The 18,127-nt window shown below is 40.8% G+C and overlaps 1 long non-coding RNA gene across 4 annotated transcripts; it reads left to right on the top strand.

Moving 5' to 3' along the window:
* The first annotated feature begins 3,415 nt into the window (after positions 1 to 3,415).
* On the top strand, positions 3,416 to 17,051 carry LOC116827199 (uncharacterized). Of its 4 annotated transcripts, XR_012656604.1 has the most exons (7): positions 3,416 to 3,490; positions 5,115 to 5,172; positions 5,952 to 6,026; positions 6,606 to 6,718; positions 9,195 to 9,326; positions 11,315 to 11,390; positions 16,826 to 17,051. It is a non-coding gene; the product is annotated as an uncharacterized LOC116827199 (long non-coding RNA). The 4 variants fall into 4 exon arrangements; XR_004374243.2 differs by lacking the exon at positions 5,952 to 6,026; XR_004374244.2 differs by lacking the exons at positions 5,952 to 6,026; positions 6,606 to 6,718 and having other exon boundaries at positions 3,416 to 3,466.
* Positions 17,052 to 18,127: the final 1,076 nt, after the last annotated feature.

The raw sequence follows: 18,127 nt of genomic DNA, 5'->3' as shown, positions 1-18,127 counted from the left end.
ATGACTATTAGTGGTGGCAGCTAGACTGGATCCTCATAGTTTCCATCTAAATTAGTGGGTATCCAGGTTGTTCTTTAAAAGAAGAGCATGGACACCAGGAGATGGTGCCACCATCCTGGGCATGATCCTGCAGCAACTGATTCAGTGAGAGCTTTGTTATTGACTTCAAAAGCCAACAGGCCCGAGTTTCATGTATCCAGTCAGCTCTCTGGACCACCAGCAAGTGCTCCCTGGAACACAGTTAGAAAACCTCTGCCATGTAATCATACTATTGATGGTAGACGTATTAGAAATCAGTTCCTATCACTCAACATGCAGTGGCTGCACTTAAAATATTAATTTGCTTATATTTAAAATAGGAAACGTTCCTGGGACTGGTAAATCTCTAAAAGGAGAATGAATTTAAGTTAAATCACTGTAGATAAACTAGATTTATTTTTCCATAAGACAATTCACCTTCTGAAACAGGTTTCAGTATACCGCTAATGGACATACCAATTATAATGGATTTGATTTAATTTTTTCACTGCCCCTCAAAGTTGCACCTTCTAGAGTGGCAGTTTTCTATAGCTGCTGCTCTGAAATTAATGAGAAGCATGTAGCTACAGCATGTAGAACAGTAGCACCTGGTTTTTACTTTAAATTTAATTTAAATAGGGTTCAGCTATTTGGAATATAAATCTAAAGCAGCTCAACCAAGCTGATATTGTTGATAAATATAATACATATATTACTCTACCCTCAGCACAATTATTTAATTTTTTGAGGCCAATGAGGCTTGGATGAAAAACTCATTACTCTGAATTTCTGAGTTTTTAGTTCATTTCAGTGAAAAATATCTAGCACCCTATTTTTGTCTGTAACAAGCAGCTGAGACTATTCGTATCTATTCTTCCCAATTCTGCTCAATGACATTGTAGATTATTTTAAAAAGTGTAATTTGGGTGATTGTGTTGTATATAAAACTTCAAATGAGAAATAAAATAAAGTGAAAAATTCCTCATTATTAGAGAATTAAGGAGATATTGTCAACCTGTGTAAAACAACATTACTATATTTAAAAGGAAGATAAGCCCCTGACAGTTTCACAGGTGGAGGATGTATATGTATTTACATATGCACTATGCGTGAAATCCTGACTCCATTGAATGAGAGTTGCCATGCATTCAGTGGGGTTAGGATTTCACCTTGTGTGATTCTATGCATATAAATTACATTACTGTTGTATTTTCTATTGTAAAAGTAGATAGCATTAAAAGCTTAACAGTTACCACCTGTCTAGCTACTGTATATGGTCGATGCTATCTAAAAGTATGTTATATCATCCTTATTGGTTTTATAGAGTCTAGGAAAGGTTCCTTTCTATATCCCTCTTTATCAGTTTGATTTCTTTTGCAATTGATTGATGGATTTTTCTACTGAGCATATCCAGTGGCTATAGTATACTTGGACTTTCAGAAAGCCTTTGATGAAGTCCCTCACCAAATGCTCTTAACCAAAGAATCATGGGGCAAGAGAGAAGGTCCTTTCATGAATCACTAACTGGTTAAAAGATAGGAAACAAAGGTTAGGAATAAATGGCCAGTTTCTACAGTGGAATTAGACAAATAGTGGGGTCCCCGTGCTATTTCAACATCTCTCTAGATGGAGGTGGAGGATGTATATGTATTTACATATGCACTATGGATGAAATCCTGACTCCATTGAATGAGAGTTGCCATGCATTCAGTGGGGCTAGGATTTCACTAGATGATTTGGGGAAGATGGTAAAGAGTGAGATGGCAAAGTTTGCAGATGACACAGAAGTACATCACTACCTCGATATAACGCCACCCAATATAACACAAATTTGGATATAACGCGGTAAAGCAGTGCTCTGGGGGTGTGGGGGAGGCTGCACTCTCTGGTGGATCAAAACAAGTTCAATATAACAGTTTCACCTATAACACAGTAAGATCTTTTGGCTCCCAAGGACACCATTATATTGAGATACAGGTGTGCTAAAGATAGTTAAGTCCAAAGCAGACAGCAGAGTTACAAATGGATCTTGCAAGGTGACTAGGCAAGAAAATGGCAGATGAAATTCAATGTTGATAAATGCAAAGTAATGCACACTGGAAAACATAATCCCAAACTATACATACAAAATGATGGTGCCTAAATTAGCTGTTACCACTCAAGAAAGATCTTGGAGTCATTGTGGATAGTTCTCTGGAAACATCTGCCCAATGTGCAGTGGCAGTCAAGAATGCTAACAACGTTAGGAACCATTAGGAAAGGGATAGATAAGACAAAAATGTCATAATGCCACTATATAAATCCATAGTGCGCCCACACCTTGAATACTGCCTGCAGTTCTGATAACCCCATCTTAAAAAAAAAAATAGAATAGAATTGGAAAAAGTACAGAGAAGGGAAACAATTAAGGGTATGGAACAGCTTCTTTATGAGAAATTAAAGAGACTTGGATTGTTCCGCTTGGAAAAAGAGACAACTGAGAGGAGAATATGATAAGAGATCTATAAAACCATGAAAAGTGTGGAGAAAGTGAATAAGGAAATGGTATTTACTCCTTCACATAACAGAAGAACCCAGAGTCACTCAATGAAATAAATAGTTCGCAGTATTAAAGCAAACAGAAGGAAGTACTTCACACAGCTCACAGTCAGCCTGTGAATCTCATTGCCAGGGGATGTTGTGAAGGCCAAAAGTATAACTGGGTTCAAAAAAGAATGAGGTAAATTCATAGAGAATAGATCCATCAATGGCTATTAGTCAAGATGGTCAGGGACACAACCGGGGCTGGCTCTAGCCATTTCGCTGCCCCAAGCACGGCAGCACGCCGTAGGGGGCGCACTGCCACTTGCCGGTCCCGTGGCTTCGGTGGACCTCCCGCAGGCGTCCCTGTGGATGCTCCACCGGAGCCACGGGACCAGCAGACCCTCTGCAGGGACGCCTGCGGGAGGTCCACCAGAGCTGCCTGCCGCCCTCCTGGCAACCAGCAGAGCGCCCCCCGCGGTATGCTGCCCCAAGCACGCGCTTGGTGCGCTGGGGCCTGGAGCCGGCCCTGGACACAACACATGCTCTTGGCATCCCTATACCTCCAACTGCTAGAAGCTAGGACTGGACAACAGCGGATGGACCACGAGATAAATCGCCCTGTTCTGTTCCCTTCCTCTGAAACCTCTGGTATCAGCCACTATTGGAAGACAGAATACTAGGCTAGATGAACTGTTGTTCTGACCCAGTGTGGGCTGTTCTTATAGGGCTGTCATGGTTTGTGTAATATTTTTTACACACTTTGATAGTGTATATGGAAGTTCTTCTTTGTAAGTGATTTTAATTTTAGATTAAAGGGAAAGTAAAAGACCAAAAATCAAAGTCTCTGTGAGAGAGCACAATATATCTCTTTGTAACAGGCTGCAGCTGACTGAACTGCAGACAGAAGACTCCCAGAAGTGCACGGGTGCAGTATACCATAAACAAAATGGTAACTTACATAGCTATGTACCCTACAGTTTTCAGCTGTTCTGTATGTGAGAATGCATTCCTGCCTCTCCAATGAATGAGAATTTTACATTTGGTTATCTTTGAAAATATCAGTGAAGCACCTCAGGTTGGATCTTTCTCAGCTTACTCTAGCATACTCTTTGTTGATCTATCTAGACAACATGTCATGTTCAAAGTACTCACATAACTATTATGTACATGAAATCAGTGGCAGCAGTAATTACTGAAATAGATCTTTATTCAAATGGTACTAATAACTTCATCAATGTGGTAGGACCCTATACGCAAAAGTAGATTTGTAAAATTTACCTGTTTCTTTAATGCAACCAATATTACTGTAAATTCAGGTTTCTAAATAAAAAGACCTGCATTTTGCAAGATCCCATGCAAATTGAGTCATTTGGTTAACTAGTATAAGTAGATCACGAACAATCATAACTACCCTTATACTCTCCACCCCTACTTCATTGGATTTTGTTACCATATCTATTTTCTTTTATGTTCATTCATATGTTTGCGCTGTGTTTGTTGATCCGTCTAGACCAGTGGTCCCCAACCTTTTTGTGGCCAGTAGCACATTCATGTTTTCAGAAGAGTGTGGTAGACACCAACAATTTTTCAAGGCTTATTTTGTATTTGTACATTAAATAATATGAAAAATCATATTTAATATTACATAATATATGATTCCATAAGATAAAAAGGGTAATTTTACATGTAAAAGGTATTAATTAAATTATTCGGCAATTACTCTTTCACCTTACCATGTGAATTTGCTCTTTTAACTACCTGTAAGAAAAATTAAGGAGTTTTTACAAAATAAATATCAAACAGTTTTCATCTTATTTATTTTAAAAAAGTAAAAAACATTGTTGAACTGATGGTCCAAATATATTTATTATTCTTACTTTAACATAGAATGAAGCCTGCAGCCCCAGAGTTCTGTCCCCAGCAGACGCAGGGCCGTGTTCTCTCTCCGACTTCAGTTGCGGCCCTGAGCCTGCCGGGGACAGAGAACACCAGTGCCCGCCGGTGTTCTGCCCCGGAGTACTGTCCCCAGCAGGCAGGGGGCCCCAGCTTCTCTCCCCTGCTGGGCACTAGGCGGGTCCCGCGCCTGCTGGGGACAGAGAACACCGGCGCCTGCAGCTCACAGCCCCAGAGTTCTGTCCCTGGTGGGGTGGAGCTGTGGCTTCTCTCTGGCTTTGAAGCTGGAGAGAAGTCACGGCCTGGTCTATGCCGGGGACAGAGAACTGCGCCTGCAGCTTGCAGCCCTGGAGAAGCCAGAGAGAAACCACAGTCCTGTGCCTACCGGGGACAGAGAACAGCGGAGCCCGCAGCCTGCTGCCCTGGAGTTCTGTCCCCAGCAGGTGTGAGGCCACAGCTTCTCTCCCCTGCTGGGCACTAGGCAGGTGCACATAACTGCCCTGGAGGGCGCCAGGGCGCCCACGGGCACCACGTTGGGGACCACTGATCTAGACAAAATGTCATGTGCTGTTGCTCTCTTGAGAGGAAGATCCATCAGAGAAAAAAAAAATCCTTAAGTATGCTGTGGAATTGTGTTTTTTCCTGCTCATGACTTTCCTTTTATCTTATCTTCTTTTCAGCTAGAAGATGCTACAGCAAATGCTGATAGAGCTTCTGATAGATCTTTAAAGAGTCCTAGTGAGTGGCATTTATTCACAGATTGGAAATTTTAAAAAAATCAGTTTTGCTTTTTTCTTCATGAGATTTGTATTTGAGTAGACAGTATGGAGGATTATAGAGTTCTTGGATGGAAGGAGGAACAGGAGACTATAGTGAGAACCCTCAGTAGCACACTCAAAGTTACAAGGATGAAGGATTGTACTCTGCAAAACAGTGACTGACAAGGATTTAGGGGGTCATGGTGGATGACCACCTGAATATGTGATTCCAATATGATGCCACACCGAAGAGAACTAAGGTGATCCTTGAACATGTAAGCAGCGGAATATTGAGCAGAAGTAAGGAGATGGCACAGCCCTGTATACAATAGTGAGACTATTATTGGAATACTGGACACAGGGTCCAGTTCCAGTGTTGACAAACTGGGAAAGATTCAGAAAAGAACTACAAGAATAATTTGAGGTCTGGAAAACCTGCCTTGCACAGAAAATTTAAAAAAGCTCAATCTATTTAGTTTATCTAAGAGAAGGTTAAGAGTTGATCTGATGAAGAGGATTTCTAATCCTAGAGGATCCCTTAATTTAGCAGATTCAGGCATAAGAAGATCCAATGACTGGAAGCTGAAGCAGCAGCGCTGACTTTCCTATGTGCTAGGGAGTGCTCCCCCAGCTCCACTCCAGACCCCACCCCCACTCCACCCCTGTGTTTGGGCAAGAGACCTCGAGAGGAGGAAATGAACAGATGGGGAAAATGTGAAGTACAGACTTGTTTAATATCTGACAGTTCACCTTTTACAGAGTGGGGTCTCGATCAGTGAGAACCAGCAGAAAACATCTTCCAACACAGCCACAATGATGCAGAAGAAAATTTTAGTAAGGGAAAATACACTTTAACACATTTTATTCATGTGACCATCCATACATAGGGAAGGCAATGGGTCCCTGGAATTTTAAAAATATTTTATACTGATTAGAGGCTCAGTCCTGCATTCCCTGAGCACTCCAATCTCCCAGTGAAGTCCTGATTACTGAAACTTGGGTTGATGTAAAACTTCTTATTTTGAGAAAGCTGAGATATTTCAACAGCCATAAATGGTAATATTTGTAAATAATGAGCCTGGTTATATTACACCAATTTTATGCCAAAAACAACACCACTGATTTTAACAAAGTTACACTAGTATCAAACTGATGTTCTGAACTGGTGATTAAAGCCCAACAACTCTATTAGTCTGGCTATAAACCTTTTAAAGTAGGCCAGCATTTCATGATTAGAGGTACATGCACTTCTGACTTTAGCCCCCAGGTGGATGGTGTTCTCCGTATTTTTCTTTAATGTTTTCCTTTATAATTTGCTGTTTTTACAACAGATTTTGTCCCCTAACAAAATACAGATTAGAAATGCACATATTTGATGTCCTGTTTTCATTTGCTACTTTTTGTTCTTTGCAGATTTTTGCCAGTTAGTATAATAATAGGACCTCAATCTACAGGAAAAGTTAGTGGCAGATTAAAGAATATTTCTTTAATCACAAATTCTGATTGCCAGGAGCATCATTTCTAAGGTACTTTTTAGCCGACTAACAAATCTTCCATTTTATTGGCTGTCTCATTTTGTCCTCCTTCATATTTCACATTTATGATGCATTCAGACATTCCCCTGTTTTGTTAAGTAGGAATCTGTGTGGTCTTTGATGTAAGACATAATTTATTTGACAAGGAAATATGAGCTGGTGCCCTGAATCTGCATTTAATTGATGGATTGAGAATTTTTAGCATTGCAACAAGATAGATTCTCATCCAAAATGTCATGGAAGTAGCATTTTGTTAATGTGTTCTTCCATGAATTAAAATATATGTATAGATAATTTAGAGAACAATTTTAAAAGTTCTGATTTGAAGGTGGTTGACTGGATTTCCATCTCTCTGAAATTCATATAGTAAAAGTGATTTATGCTATTATATTTTCATAAGGATATTCTTGTATTCATAGGCGGTAGTACACAATTTCTACAACTTAGTGGTATGTGTCATTCAGCATGGCAAATGAACACAAGGTCTTGGCAACATATCAGTGTTGCACGTGCATGTATACACATCCCATTTCTTATCAATAGAGAGCTGCTCCCAGTTTATTGCTCATTATTAAACCTCCTGTAGTTTTAACATCAGAAACATCAAGCTATTTTTTAAAACCTTACTGATAATTTTACTACATTCAATATTCTCTGCATTCAGTTAAGGCTCTATAACATGGAGATACAAATGAATTGAAAATAAATTTACTTGTTGAGGCATAGTCTTGCTTTGGATAATTGATTAATTTTCTACTACTAATCATAAAGAGCAATGAATTATTTAAAAAAAATATGTAGAAGCTACTTAATTTCTATAAATTTGTTTCTGAGAAATGACTTAAGAGTAGACAAGTGACTGGTAATTTCTCATCCAATATCAAATGGAAGCAAAAAGCTAGTGGGCTCGATGTATTTCTGAAGGTTTAACTAATGAAGGATGGCTGTTTCCAGGCTTTGAAATTGCTCTTATCTGTTGGTATTTATTTGGGAATTGAAAAAAAACTGATAAGAAGTTACTTTGGTTATTTATGAAAATGTTTTGGTGAGTCTTCATTATGGAAGATATACCTGAGAGGCTTTGGTGTCAGGCCAAAAAGGCAGCATGGCACCAGAATTACAGGGGTGGGGAGTTAGACATTTAATGAAATCTCCAGCAAGTCATGTTAAATTTTCTCTTCTTGCCTTTCAGGGTGAGCTAAAGACTTTTCCCCCTTGATAAGCTACTTGCTCACTGTGGTTCCTGCACAAGGGTAACGCGAAGAAGATTTCCTCTTCTTCACCTTTGTATGGAGCTGCTGAATTTGAGTACTCAGAATGTCCTGTGCACCATCCTAAGGACTTTGATGCTCTGGATTTCCTTTCCTTTTCATTCCTGATCTGGTTCTTTGGCAGGGCTGCTGACATGACATCTACTTACCTATAGTTGGGCATAATTCCCAACAGATTCATAGTGTTCTTAATTGTAACTCTTTTCTCTCCTTACTTCTTGGCTTTTTGCCATTTCCTGAAATAAAATACATATTCCTTTATTGAGCTTTTAATTCTGATGCACTGTCTCAGTAACTGGATTTGGAATAGGTCTTCTATTTTATTTCCTCCTTTGTACTCTTTGGGAGCCTGCTCTCCTCCAAATCTCTACCTCTTATACTCCATTCTCTCCCCTCTACCTCAACTCACCAGAATTACCTAGGAAATTCTATGGGCCTCCATGAATTATTCTTTCCCTAAATGCCAAACAATTTAGTTCTCTCCCTGAAAGCACATTTTAGGTTTTTTTCTAAGAAAGCCAGGATTGACCTCCAATGCTTTTTCAAGACTAGTACTACTCACTGTTTTGTCTCTCCACTGATGCCAGTTAGAATGTCAGATTTGGTGGTGGGTTTTGTAGTGTCCAGTAGTTATTTCACATAAGCCACTGATCAGCCATCAGATGGTAAGGGTTTTTGCTCTCTACTAATCTGAGATTAATGTGACCTACCCCAGTGACCCAGGTGTGAATTTTTCTGTGTCCCAATAGAAATTCTCCAAGACATTCCAATCCCAGTGAGACTATTCCCAGCTCTCCCCAAAAACTCCCACCATCTCTAGGCAGCATTTTTCTGCTACTGAGAATTAGGGGTATATTTTCTCTTTTCAGTTTTGTTGGCACTATCCTCTGATAAATAATGGGATGTTTAGCCTCAAAAAATTATCAGAAGATGTAGCAGGTTTCTCTGTTGTGGATTAACTGTTTTCCCTAGTTCTGAATATTACACAGGAAATCACAGAGGGGCTATGGAAAAGAATCGTCAAGTGTAAATTATAAAATCGGAGTTACTAATTTTCCAAGTCCTTTAAAGTCTAAGAAAGAGGCAGATAATATTTGCTAGTGAGCTTGATAATAAAGTCTTATTTTTCCTCAGTGGTGTAAAGATTGTTTTATAACCAGTATTTTGTATGTAAAAACATGGGAAATGTGTTACAGAATTTTTGTGAGTTATTCTGAAGCCTTACACAGCCTGTACAGACCAGAGTAATGAGTTAGAAATCCTGGTAGTTTTGCCTGAGCAAAGACTGCGAGATCAGGCTCTATATTACAAATTCAAATAAAATCAAGGTAATGTATGACACAGGCTTTTTTCAATTCTAACAAAACTCTCTCTCATTTTTATCTTGCCTGCAAATGTGTATAATAAAATCAAAATTTTTCATCATTATGCCTTTATATCTTTCATAAGAGAACCACTCACATTGTTATCTTTATTCACTTCTGTAAAAGAAGATAATGTCTCCTACTTCATAAAACAATCCCTTTTAAAAATGGCTTCATTTTAGAGCTAGTGTTAGGCCATGATGAATTGCTGAATGGTTGATTTCCTGACACTCTTTCTTACTAACCTTTCCTGACAGCTTCTGGATTGCTTTACCTGGTAATTTGCACTATAATAATGGCTACAGCGAGATGTCTCTTAACTATTTCCTTGATTTTTTAACAAGGATTCTTAACACCCTCTGTAGGTGACAAAATGCAATTACAGACATAAAGTGTCCCCTAGAGGATGTCACAGATGCCACCAGTACTTTAGTAGAGCAACTGTTAAATGAAATGAAAACAAAGAATCAGATTCTCTAAACATCCAGTTCAAATAAAAATTTAATTAAAAGTTATGAAGGTATTTTATTGATTAACAGTCTTAGTAATTAAATAGTGTAGTTGACATTTTTTTCTGGTGGATTTGTTCTTCCTTGGAGATCTCTAATTGTTGTATGGCTTTCCATTTATTGATAACTCTATTTGATGAATACAGATGCCACCTTTTATGGTAGTCATTGACAGAGTAATCATATTGTGAGAAACACCAGGCTTATGTAGTAACAGCTGTTGCAGTTATACATGCTGACATCCATTGGGAAAATGTGTTTGCTGCTATCATGGGTACACAATAAATGGAAGGTGCAATAAAGCACAAGCTAACATTTTGAAAATCCTTACAACTCTAGGAACTTTATTGCAGATTACAAGCACTTTGATCTCTGTCCAGTACTTAAATCTTAATTATCAGACTAATTGCACAGACTATGTTCATTTTCAGTGGTAATCCTTTTGTGATTAGCTTCTGTGTTCAATAACTGACTTATCCTTTAATTAAAAAGACTATTAACCTTAAGGCTGCTGCTGCATCTTGGGATTAAATCTATACAGAGTTAATATTTAATATCATTGTAAAAGCCTCTGGTGAAAGGTATAGAATGAAAATATACGGTGATTCCCTTTACTGTAACTTGCTTTACTGATGTATAATAAAGCTATCTACTAAAGTGTGTTTTACTTTGACATCCTACTACATTAAATCCATTATGAGTTTGCAAAGATATGTATATACATTGAGTTAACACTGACCCTGTCCTTGTTTGCAGGCATAGCGTACTCATTGATGCACTACTGTGGGCTATTGGAAGAGGTTGGGAGTTATCCCAGTTTTTAATACACATATATGATCTATAAGTGGTCTAAAAGTCAACGTGCCAGATTTACAGTCCTCCTTTTTCTAATAGTATTTCTGAATTAGTAGTCTGGGAATTTACAATATATAGCAATGAGATATTTATTTAAGATCAGTGGTAGGTAAAGTAAAATGGTATATTCTGGAGGAAGAGGTACCATAGTTTTTGCCCAAGGCCACAGCAGTCTAACGTGTTGAAAGACTAAGGAGCAAATCCAGAGACCAAAAAGCCAGATGCTGCTGCAGGAAGCACTGTATATCTTCTCTAGTTTGGCATCTGGGTCCGGCAATGAACAGCCATCCCCAGTGTGCAGCCATGGCTCAAGGTTCTTCTGCTGCACTAATCAAACAAGAACAGGAAAAGAAGGTGATTTTACTAGTTTGTTTTATACAAAACTAGTCTCACCCTAAAGGTGAACAGCCTCTGCGGATCCATAGCAGAGTTAAGTATTCTCTCTAGGAGTAGGCTACATAAGTGCAAAACCCTTACAACTAACCTTCCAAAGGGCCCTCATTTGACTTATGTCAAGATGTAGAAAACATTATCTAAAGTTGTATCTGTTGTGTTATCTCTAACTATTTGTTCCTTTTCCTTCCACAGAAATAGAGAAACCTGATCAAATTGGGTTCAGTGAGGACATTACTGACTATTGACTATTTGTTCTTACTAAGGACTGGTGAGTACAGACATTCAAATGGTATGTCAGAAGACATGCACATCCAGTGTAAAGAAAGGGATAGCTGACACATTGCAGGCCATATCCTGCTTCCACTGAAGCCAATTTCCTTCAATAGATCTAGAGTTTTACCTTCTAAGAAGCAATACTTTATTCTTTTCTACTTACCCTATGCTAGTTGTGATAAATGGCATAAAGCACTATTGTATTATCTTACTGCAAGAGCTACTTGTAATGTTACCTTACTTGTGTTACTCAAATGGTGTATAAGAGTGACCCAATGTGACTACTTCCTGAATAAAATTGAGATAAAAAGACCATATTTGAAATGAATGGGAACTCCTCATGCACTGTGATGGGAGAATCAGGCTCCAGAGTTGTTATCTACTGTTAAATGCTGGCAGAGGCAACACGTGCGCTGGAGCATGGGAGTTCATGTGCCTCCCCTCCAGATTTGCTGCTTGGTTTGTACTGAGCATGCTCACATGGACTGAGTGTGCACAGTAACATTGCTGAAGCCAGCTGCCCTCACTCTGCCCCCTGACTATCGATAGGCACAGGTCATCTGAGTGCTGGCAGTGCAGATGACTGTGTACAATACATAAATAAAGTCTGAACCCCAAGAAGCCTGGACCCATCCTCTCTTGTATAGAGCGGTTGATCTCAGTGAACAGATCTATCACAACTACTGCTTCCCAGGTGTGGATATCCTACACAAAGCAGTATTTCATAGATTGTCAGCAACTTCTGCTACACCTAGAAACAAACAGGAGACCAGGTCAGTCTTTGGAACACTGGTGTAAAATACTCCTTGTGGCTAACACTGCTAAGCTAGTGGGCCAGCCTATTTGGCATTTGTATTTTAAAGAAGCCTTATTGAGGGTGCAGGAACAAACCATCCCGATGTGCAGAAAGAATAGCAAATATGGCAGGCGACCAACTTGGCTTAACAGTGAAATCTTCAGTGAGCTTAAACTCAAAAAGGAAGCTTACAAGAAGTGGAAATTTGGACAGATGACTAGGGAGGAGTATAAAAATATTGCTCAAGCATGCTGGGGTGTAATCAGGAAGGCCAAGGCACAACTGGAGTTGCAGCTAGCAAGGGATGTGAAGGGTAACAAGAGGGGTTTCTACCAGGGGCGGCTCCAGGCCCCAGCATGCCAAGCACGTGCTTGGAGCAGCATGCCATGGGGGGCACTCTGCCGGTCGCTGGGAGGGCGTCAGGTAGGCAGCCTTCGGTGGCATGCCTGTGGAGGATCCGCTGGTCCCACGGCTTTGGTGGACCTCCTGCAGGCGTGCCTGTGGTGTGGGACCAGCGGACCCTCCGCAGGCACGCCTGCAGGAGGTCCACTGGAGCCGCGGGACCGGTGACCGGCAGAGTGCCCCCCGCGGCATGACACCATGCTTGGGGCGGCGAAATGTCTAGAGCTGCCCTGGTTTCTACAGGTATGTTAGCAACAAGAAGGTTGTCAGGGAAAGTGTGGACCTTTACTGAATGGGGGGAGGCAACCTAGTGACAGATGACGTGGAAAAAGGTGAAATACTCAATGCTTTTTTTGCCTTGGTCTTCACAGACAAGGTCAGCTCCCAGACTGCTACACTGCGCAACACAGCATGGGGAGGAGGTGAGCAGCCCTTAGTGGTGAAAACAGATTAAGGGCTCTTTAGAAAAGCTGGACTTGCATGGGTCCAGATTTAATGCATCCAAGGGTGCTGAGGGAGTTAGCTGATGTGATTGTAGAGCCATTGGCCATTATCTTTGAAAACCCAGGGTGATCAGGAGAGGTCCTGGATGATTGGAAAAAGATGAATATAGTGCCCATATTTAAAAAAGGGAAGAAAGAGAACCTGGGGAACTACAGACAGGTCAGCCTCACTTCAGTCCCCAGCAAAATCATGGAGTAGGTCTTCAAGGAATCCATTTTGAAGCCCTTGGAGGAGAGGAAGGTGATCAGGAAGAGTCAGCGCGGATTCACCCTGGGCACGTCATGCGTGACCAACCTGATTGACTTCTATGATGAGATAACTGGCTCTGTGGATATGGGGAAAGCAGCAGATGACTTTAGCAAAGCTTTTGATACGGTCTCCCACAGTATTCTTGCCAGCAAGTTAAAGTAGTATGGATTGGATGAATGGACTATAAGGTGAATAGAAAGCTGGCTAGATTGTCAGGCTCAATGGATAGTGATCAATGGCTCCATGCCTAGTTGGCAGCCAGTATCAAGCAGAGTGCCCTAGGGATCGGTCCTGGGGCCGTTTTGTTCAACATCTTTATTAATGATCTGGATGATGGGATGAATTGCACCCTCGGCAAGTTTGCAGATGACACTAAACTGGGGGGAGAGGTAGATACACTGGAGGGTAGGGATAGGGTCCAGAGTGACTTAGACAAATTTGAGGATTGGGCCAAAAGAAATCTGATGAGGCTCAACAAGGACAAGTGCAGAACTCTGCATTTAGGAAGGAAGAATCCTATGCACTGCTCCAGGCTGGACCAACTGGCTAAGCAGCAGTTCTGCAGAAAAGGAACTGGGGATTACAGTGGATGAGAAGCTGGATACGAGTCAGCTGTGTGCCCTCATTGCCAAGAAGGCCAGCGGCATATTGGGCTGTACAGTAAAGGCATTGCCAGCAGATCGGGGTAAATGATTATTCCCATCTATTTGGCACTGGTGAGGCCACACCTGGAGTACTGTGTCCAGTTTTGGCCCCCACTACAGAAGGGAAGTGGACAAATGGAGAGAGTCCAACAGAGGGCAACAAAAATGATTTAGGGGGCCAGGACACATGTCTTATGAGGAGAGGCTGAGGGAACTGGTGTTATTTAGTCTGCAGAAAAGAAGAGTGAGCGGGGATTTGATAGCAGCCTCACTACCTGAAGGGGGTTCCAAAGAGGGGTAGGGGGGGGATGGAAAAAAAGATAACAGGAAGTGCTGGCTGTCTCAAGTGGTGGTAAGATGAATATGATATTCTATATGAAGCAATGGTCTCAAGTTGTAGTGGGGGAGGTCTAGGTTGGATATTAGGAAACACTATATCACTAGACGGGTGGCAAAGTACTGGAATGGGTTACCTAGGGAGGTCGTGGAATCTCCATCCTTAGAGATTTCCAAGGCCCGGCTTGACAAAGCCATGGCTGGGATGATTTAATTGGTGTTGGTCCTGCTTTGAGCAGGGGATTGGACTAGAGGACCAGCTGAGGTCTCTTCCAACTCTCATCTTCTATGATTCTATGATTAGCTATTGCTTCTGAGTCATTTTTGAGGGCTGAATGCATTACACTAATCCAGTCAGGATGCCATAAAAGCATGAATAATAGTGTCAAGGTCCACTTCAAAGAGAAGCAGTCACAACTGCCAAATGCATGTGTATTCCTGCAAAGCTATCTGTGACAACAGGAACAAAGATCCAAATTTGCCCTAAATTACACACATCACTGAAAGTCTTGGCAGACCTTCTCAGACACAATCCCTGCCATTCTTTCTAGATGAAAGATGTAGAACAGAGTGTTAGCCAATGCAGCCCAAACCATCTCATCTCCCCTTGTGATTTTACATACAGTTAATAGGAATGCAAAACTGGGGAAGTCAGGGGAATACTGCACACAATTGGTTGGAAATTTTAAGTGAGTGACTCCAGCTGTGTCTCTTTCTCTTTTGGGTGATATTGGGTCCCTCAGAGGCACAATACAGCCCAGGGAAGGGGGAACTAAGATGGCTTTAAGCCACATATTCATCCCCCTGATGCTGGAGGGATCCACACAGTTTGATTTAGATAAGGGGGTTGGGGCAGCTATGCAAGTTACAAGACTTCAACAGCAAATAGAAAGGCTATGGAGTGGGGCTGAGAATCTCAACCTTTGTGTTCACTTTCTGAAAATATTCTAATGCCAGCTTTATTAGTATCAGTGCTTGCAAAAAGGACATGCTAAGCTTTTCTCCACAGGCAAAATTTTGAACTGCAGAACCAACCATTAACAATGTGACTTTCTAACTGAAGTTTACATTTAAAATGTAATTCAGAATGTATATTGGTGTTTTTCCCTTAAGTAGCTAACCATTGCCATGTGGTTTATGCCACTGAACAGTGCAAATTCAGAATTTGTACAATGAGCTGTTCATTAACACTCTACTAAGCAATAATTATTTGCAGGAGAAATTAATGATTCATAAATCCGGAAGTGTCACCACTTGTCTGTGGAAACTGGTGAACAGAAAGAGGTAAAATTAGTCACATTAATTATTTATAAATGAAATATTGACCCAGTTCTACGTGCCAGATTAGAACTCTGAGGACCTATGCATGAGAAAGGTAACTGTCTAGCCATCCCACAGCCAGACACCATGCCCTGCAATCTCACTGAAGAGAAGAAATAGAGCGACTCACATGCAATACCAATTGTCCCTGTCTTAGCCTGCTGTGGTATCTGCAAAATCTCATGATCAGAAGGTATAAAAGGCTGTAGACAGATCTTAAAACAAAAATACAGAAAACCTTCAACAAACCAAACCCCATCATTAGAAGGATTCCAGACAATAAGAACACGACCATTTCTGTACACTACTCAGAGGAAATATCCAACTGGCATGGACTGTGAAAGGCTGAAGACAGATACTGCCAGACCTTTGCCACCACAGTTTCAGTGACAACCACAAAGGACATCTAGATGGCAACATAGCTCAATGTATTAGTTAATTATAAGGTTTAACCATAAAGTTGTATATTCCTTGAACATGACGACTGCTCATTTGGGGAAGTCACTCTGTATTCCCTTAGGAAGGCATTAAGCACCCCCACCCCCAATCGAATTCAGTGGGCTCAATTTTTCTGAGCTGCTGAGGCCTCTTTGTGCTGGGTAAAGTGGCCCTAAACCAGCCAGACACCCAGCACACAAATTTTCCCCATGCTGGGGAGTGCATATCATTGGTGAAAGTTAGTAGAGCCCATCACTAACCTACACAGGGTCTGGATGGCAAAGGATCTAGAGGCCACAGTCAACATCTTGTAACTATCACTCTTGGACATAGAATCTGACCCAATATCTCTGTGCTTGGTTTTACCAGTTTCAAGACAAACATGAATGAAGGAAGCATCTGAAGTTTACTAGTACTTCAGTGAATAAAATGGGTTGAAATTTAACCAGAAATGATGTGGCATTATCACACCAGTCTACCTTTGATCAGTGTTCTTAGCTCCAGAATTTGATACCCTTACTCATGTTGAATAGAACCTACACAGCAGAGTAGTTCACTTGAAATCATGAAGCTACTTGCTTCTTCATGAAGCTACTTGCTTAGTAAGGTGCAATTCAGTATTAGAAATCATGAAGCTACTTGCTTAGTAAGGTGCAATTCACTGTTAGAAAAGCTATTACAATCTGGCCCTTAGATTGAAAGACCTGTGGGGTAAGATCATGTCTGTATGTGTTTGTGCAGGATCTGCCACAATGAATTCTCTCCATCCTGACTGGGATCTCTTGGACAAACAGACAAAGAACCACCACCATCTTATTGGTGCTAAAAGAGAAGCCTCCCCAACTCACAGTGAGAAACACTTGAGTTTCCAGGTGATGGCAGTCCTAACTTGCCAAGTACCCAGCACCTACACAACAATATTGCAATGTCACTGTGACGAAAAATAAAACCTTCTTTGTTCCTGTTATCTCCATAGAATAGGCCTTGCCATTCTCTTCTGCAATTGACTTCCCTGGAACTAGGTCACCATATGTGGTCTAACCTGGGCACTATTTATTTCATTTGTCATGGGTCATCTGTGTACGAAGATGACTTCTGATAGCGTATGGAGACAAGTTGTTTGGGAGTTCATGTATCAGTGGTCAAAGATGCATAGTCATAAATACTGTCATACTAGGCCATTGACAGAGTGGTCCACCACCTCACCCTTAGAAACATCAGGCACTGAACCAAGTCAATCAGTCTTAACGAGTAGAACAATGAACAGATATCTCACCACAAAAGGTACAAAAGTGCACCCTGATTTCAGACTCATAAATGTGATGGGCAAACCATGAAGTATTGTCACTACAAAGTTTATAATCCAAAAAACAAAATCCAGAGAGTGCCAATATATGGATGTTGAGTTTAGAGTCTCCTGGCACAATTTCATGGATGTCATTGCCAGCTCAGAGGAGCGATCATATCAAAGACATTTAATTCAACCAAGAGACTCCAAATTAGGGATGAATAAAATTTGTCAGAATAGCCAGGGTGACCAGAAAACAAGTGTGAAAAATCGGGACAGAGTGTGGGGGCAGGGTAATAGGCATCTATGTAAGAGAAAGCCTCAAATATTGGGACTGTCCCTATAAAATTGGGACATCTGGTCACCCTAAGAATAGCTGAGAATTCTAATGTTAAATTAGGAGTGATTCTACCTTATTATACCTCACCTGAATGCTTGTAAGCAAGATGAATATGCTCAAACAAGTCAATTTTTGGAGTGTGGTAATTCCCACACCTGCAATCAAAGCAAACATGACTATACAGCTCCTCAACTCTCTCAGCTGTTTCCGAATTGTGTAGCCACCTCAAGATAGCCATGCTAACAAAAGTCTTGCTTCATCATCCGATCGGGTGTTGGTTGTACAAGCAATGTATATGATCCAAGATCAGATCACTAATGGCAATAGCTTTATTAGCCACTGATCTTCCACTGAACTGCATGAAATGAAGAGTCAGGTCCTTGACAGCCAATGGTCTATATTTTTAAGACAAGAG

This window comes from Chelonoidis abingdonii, chromosome 10 (assembly GCF_003597395.2).
Source record: "Chelonoidis abingdonii isolate Lonesome George chromosome 10, CheloAbing_2.0, whole genome shotgun sequence".
In the NCBI taxonomy this organism is placed as follows: domain Eukaryota; kingdom Metazoa; phylum Chordata; order Testudines; family Testudinidae; genus Chelonoidis; species Chelonoidis abingdonii.
This window is presented reverse-complemented; position numbering and strand designations above follow the sequence as displayed.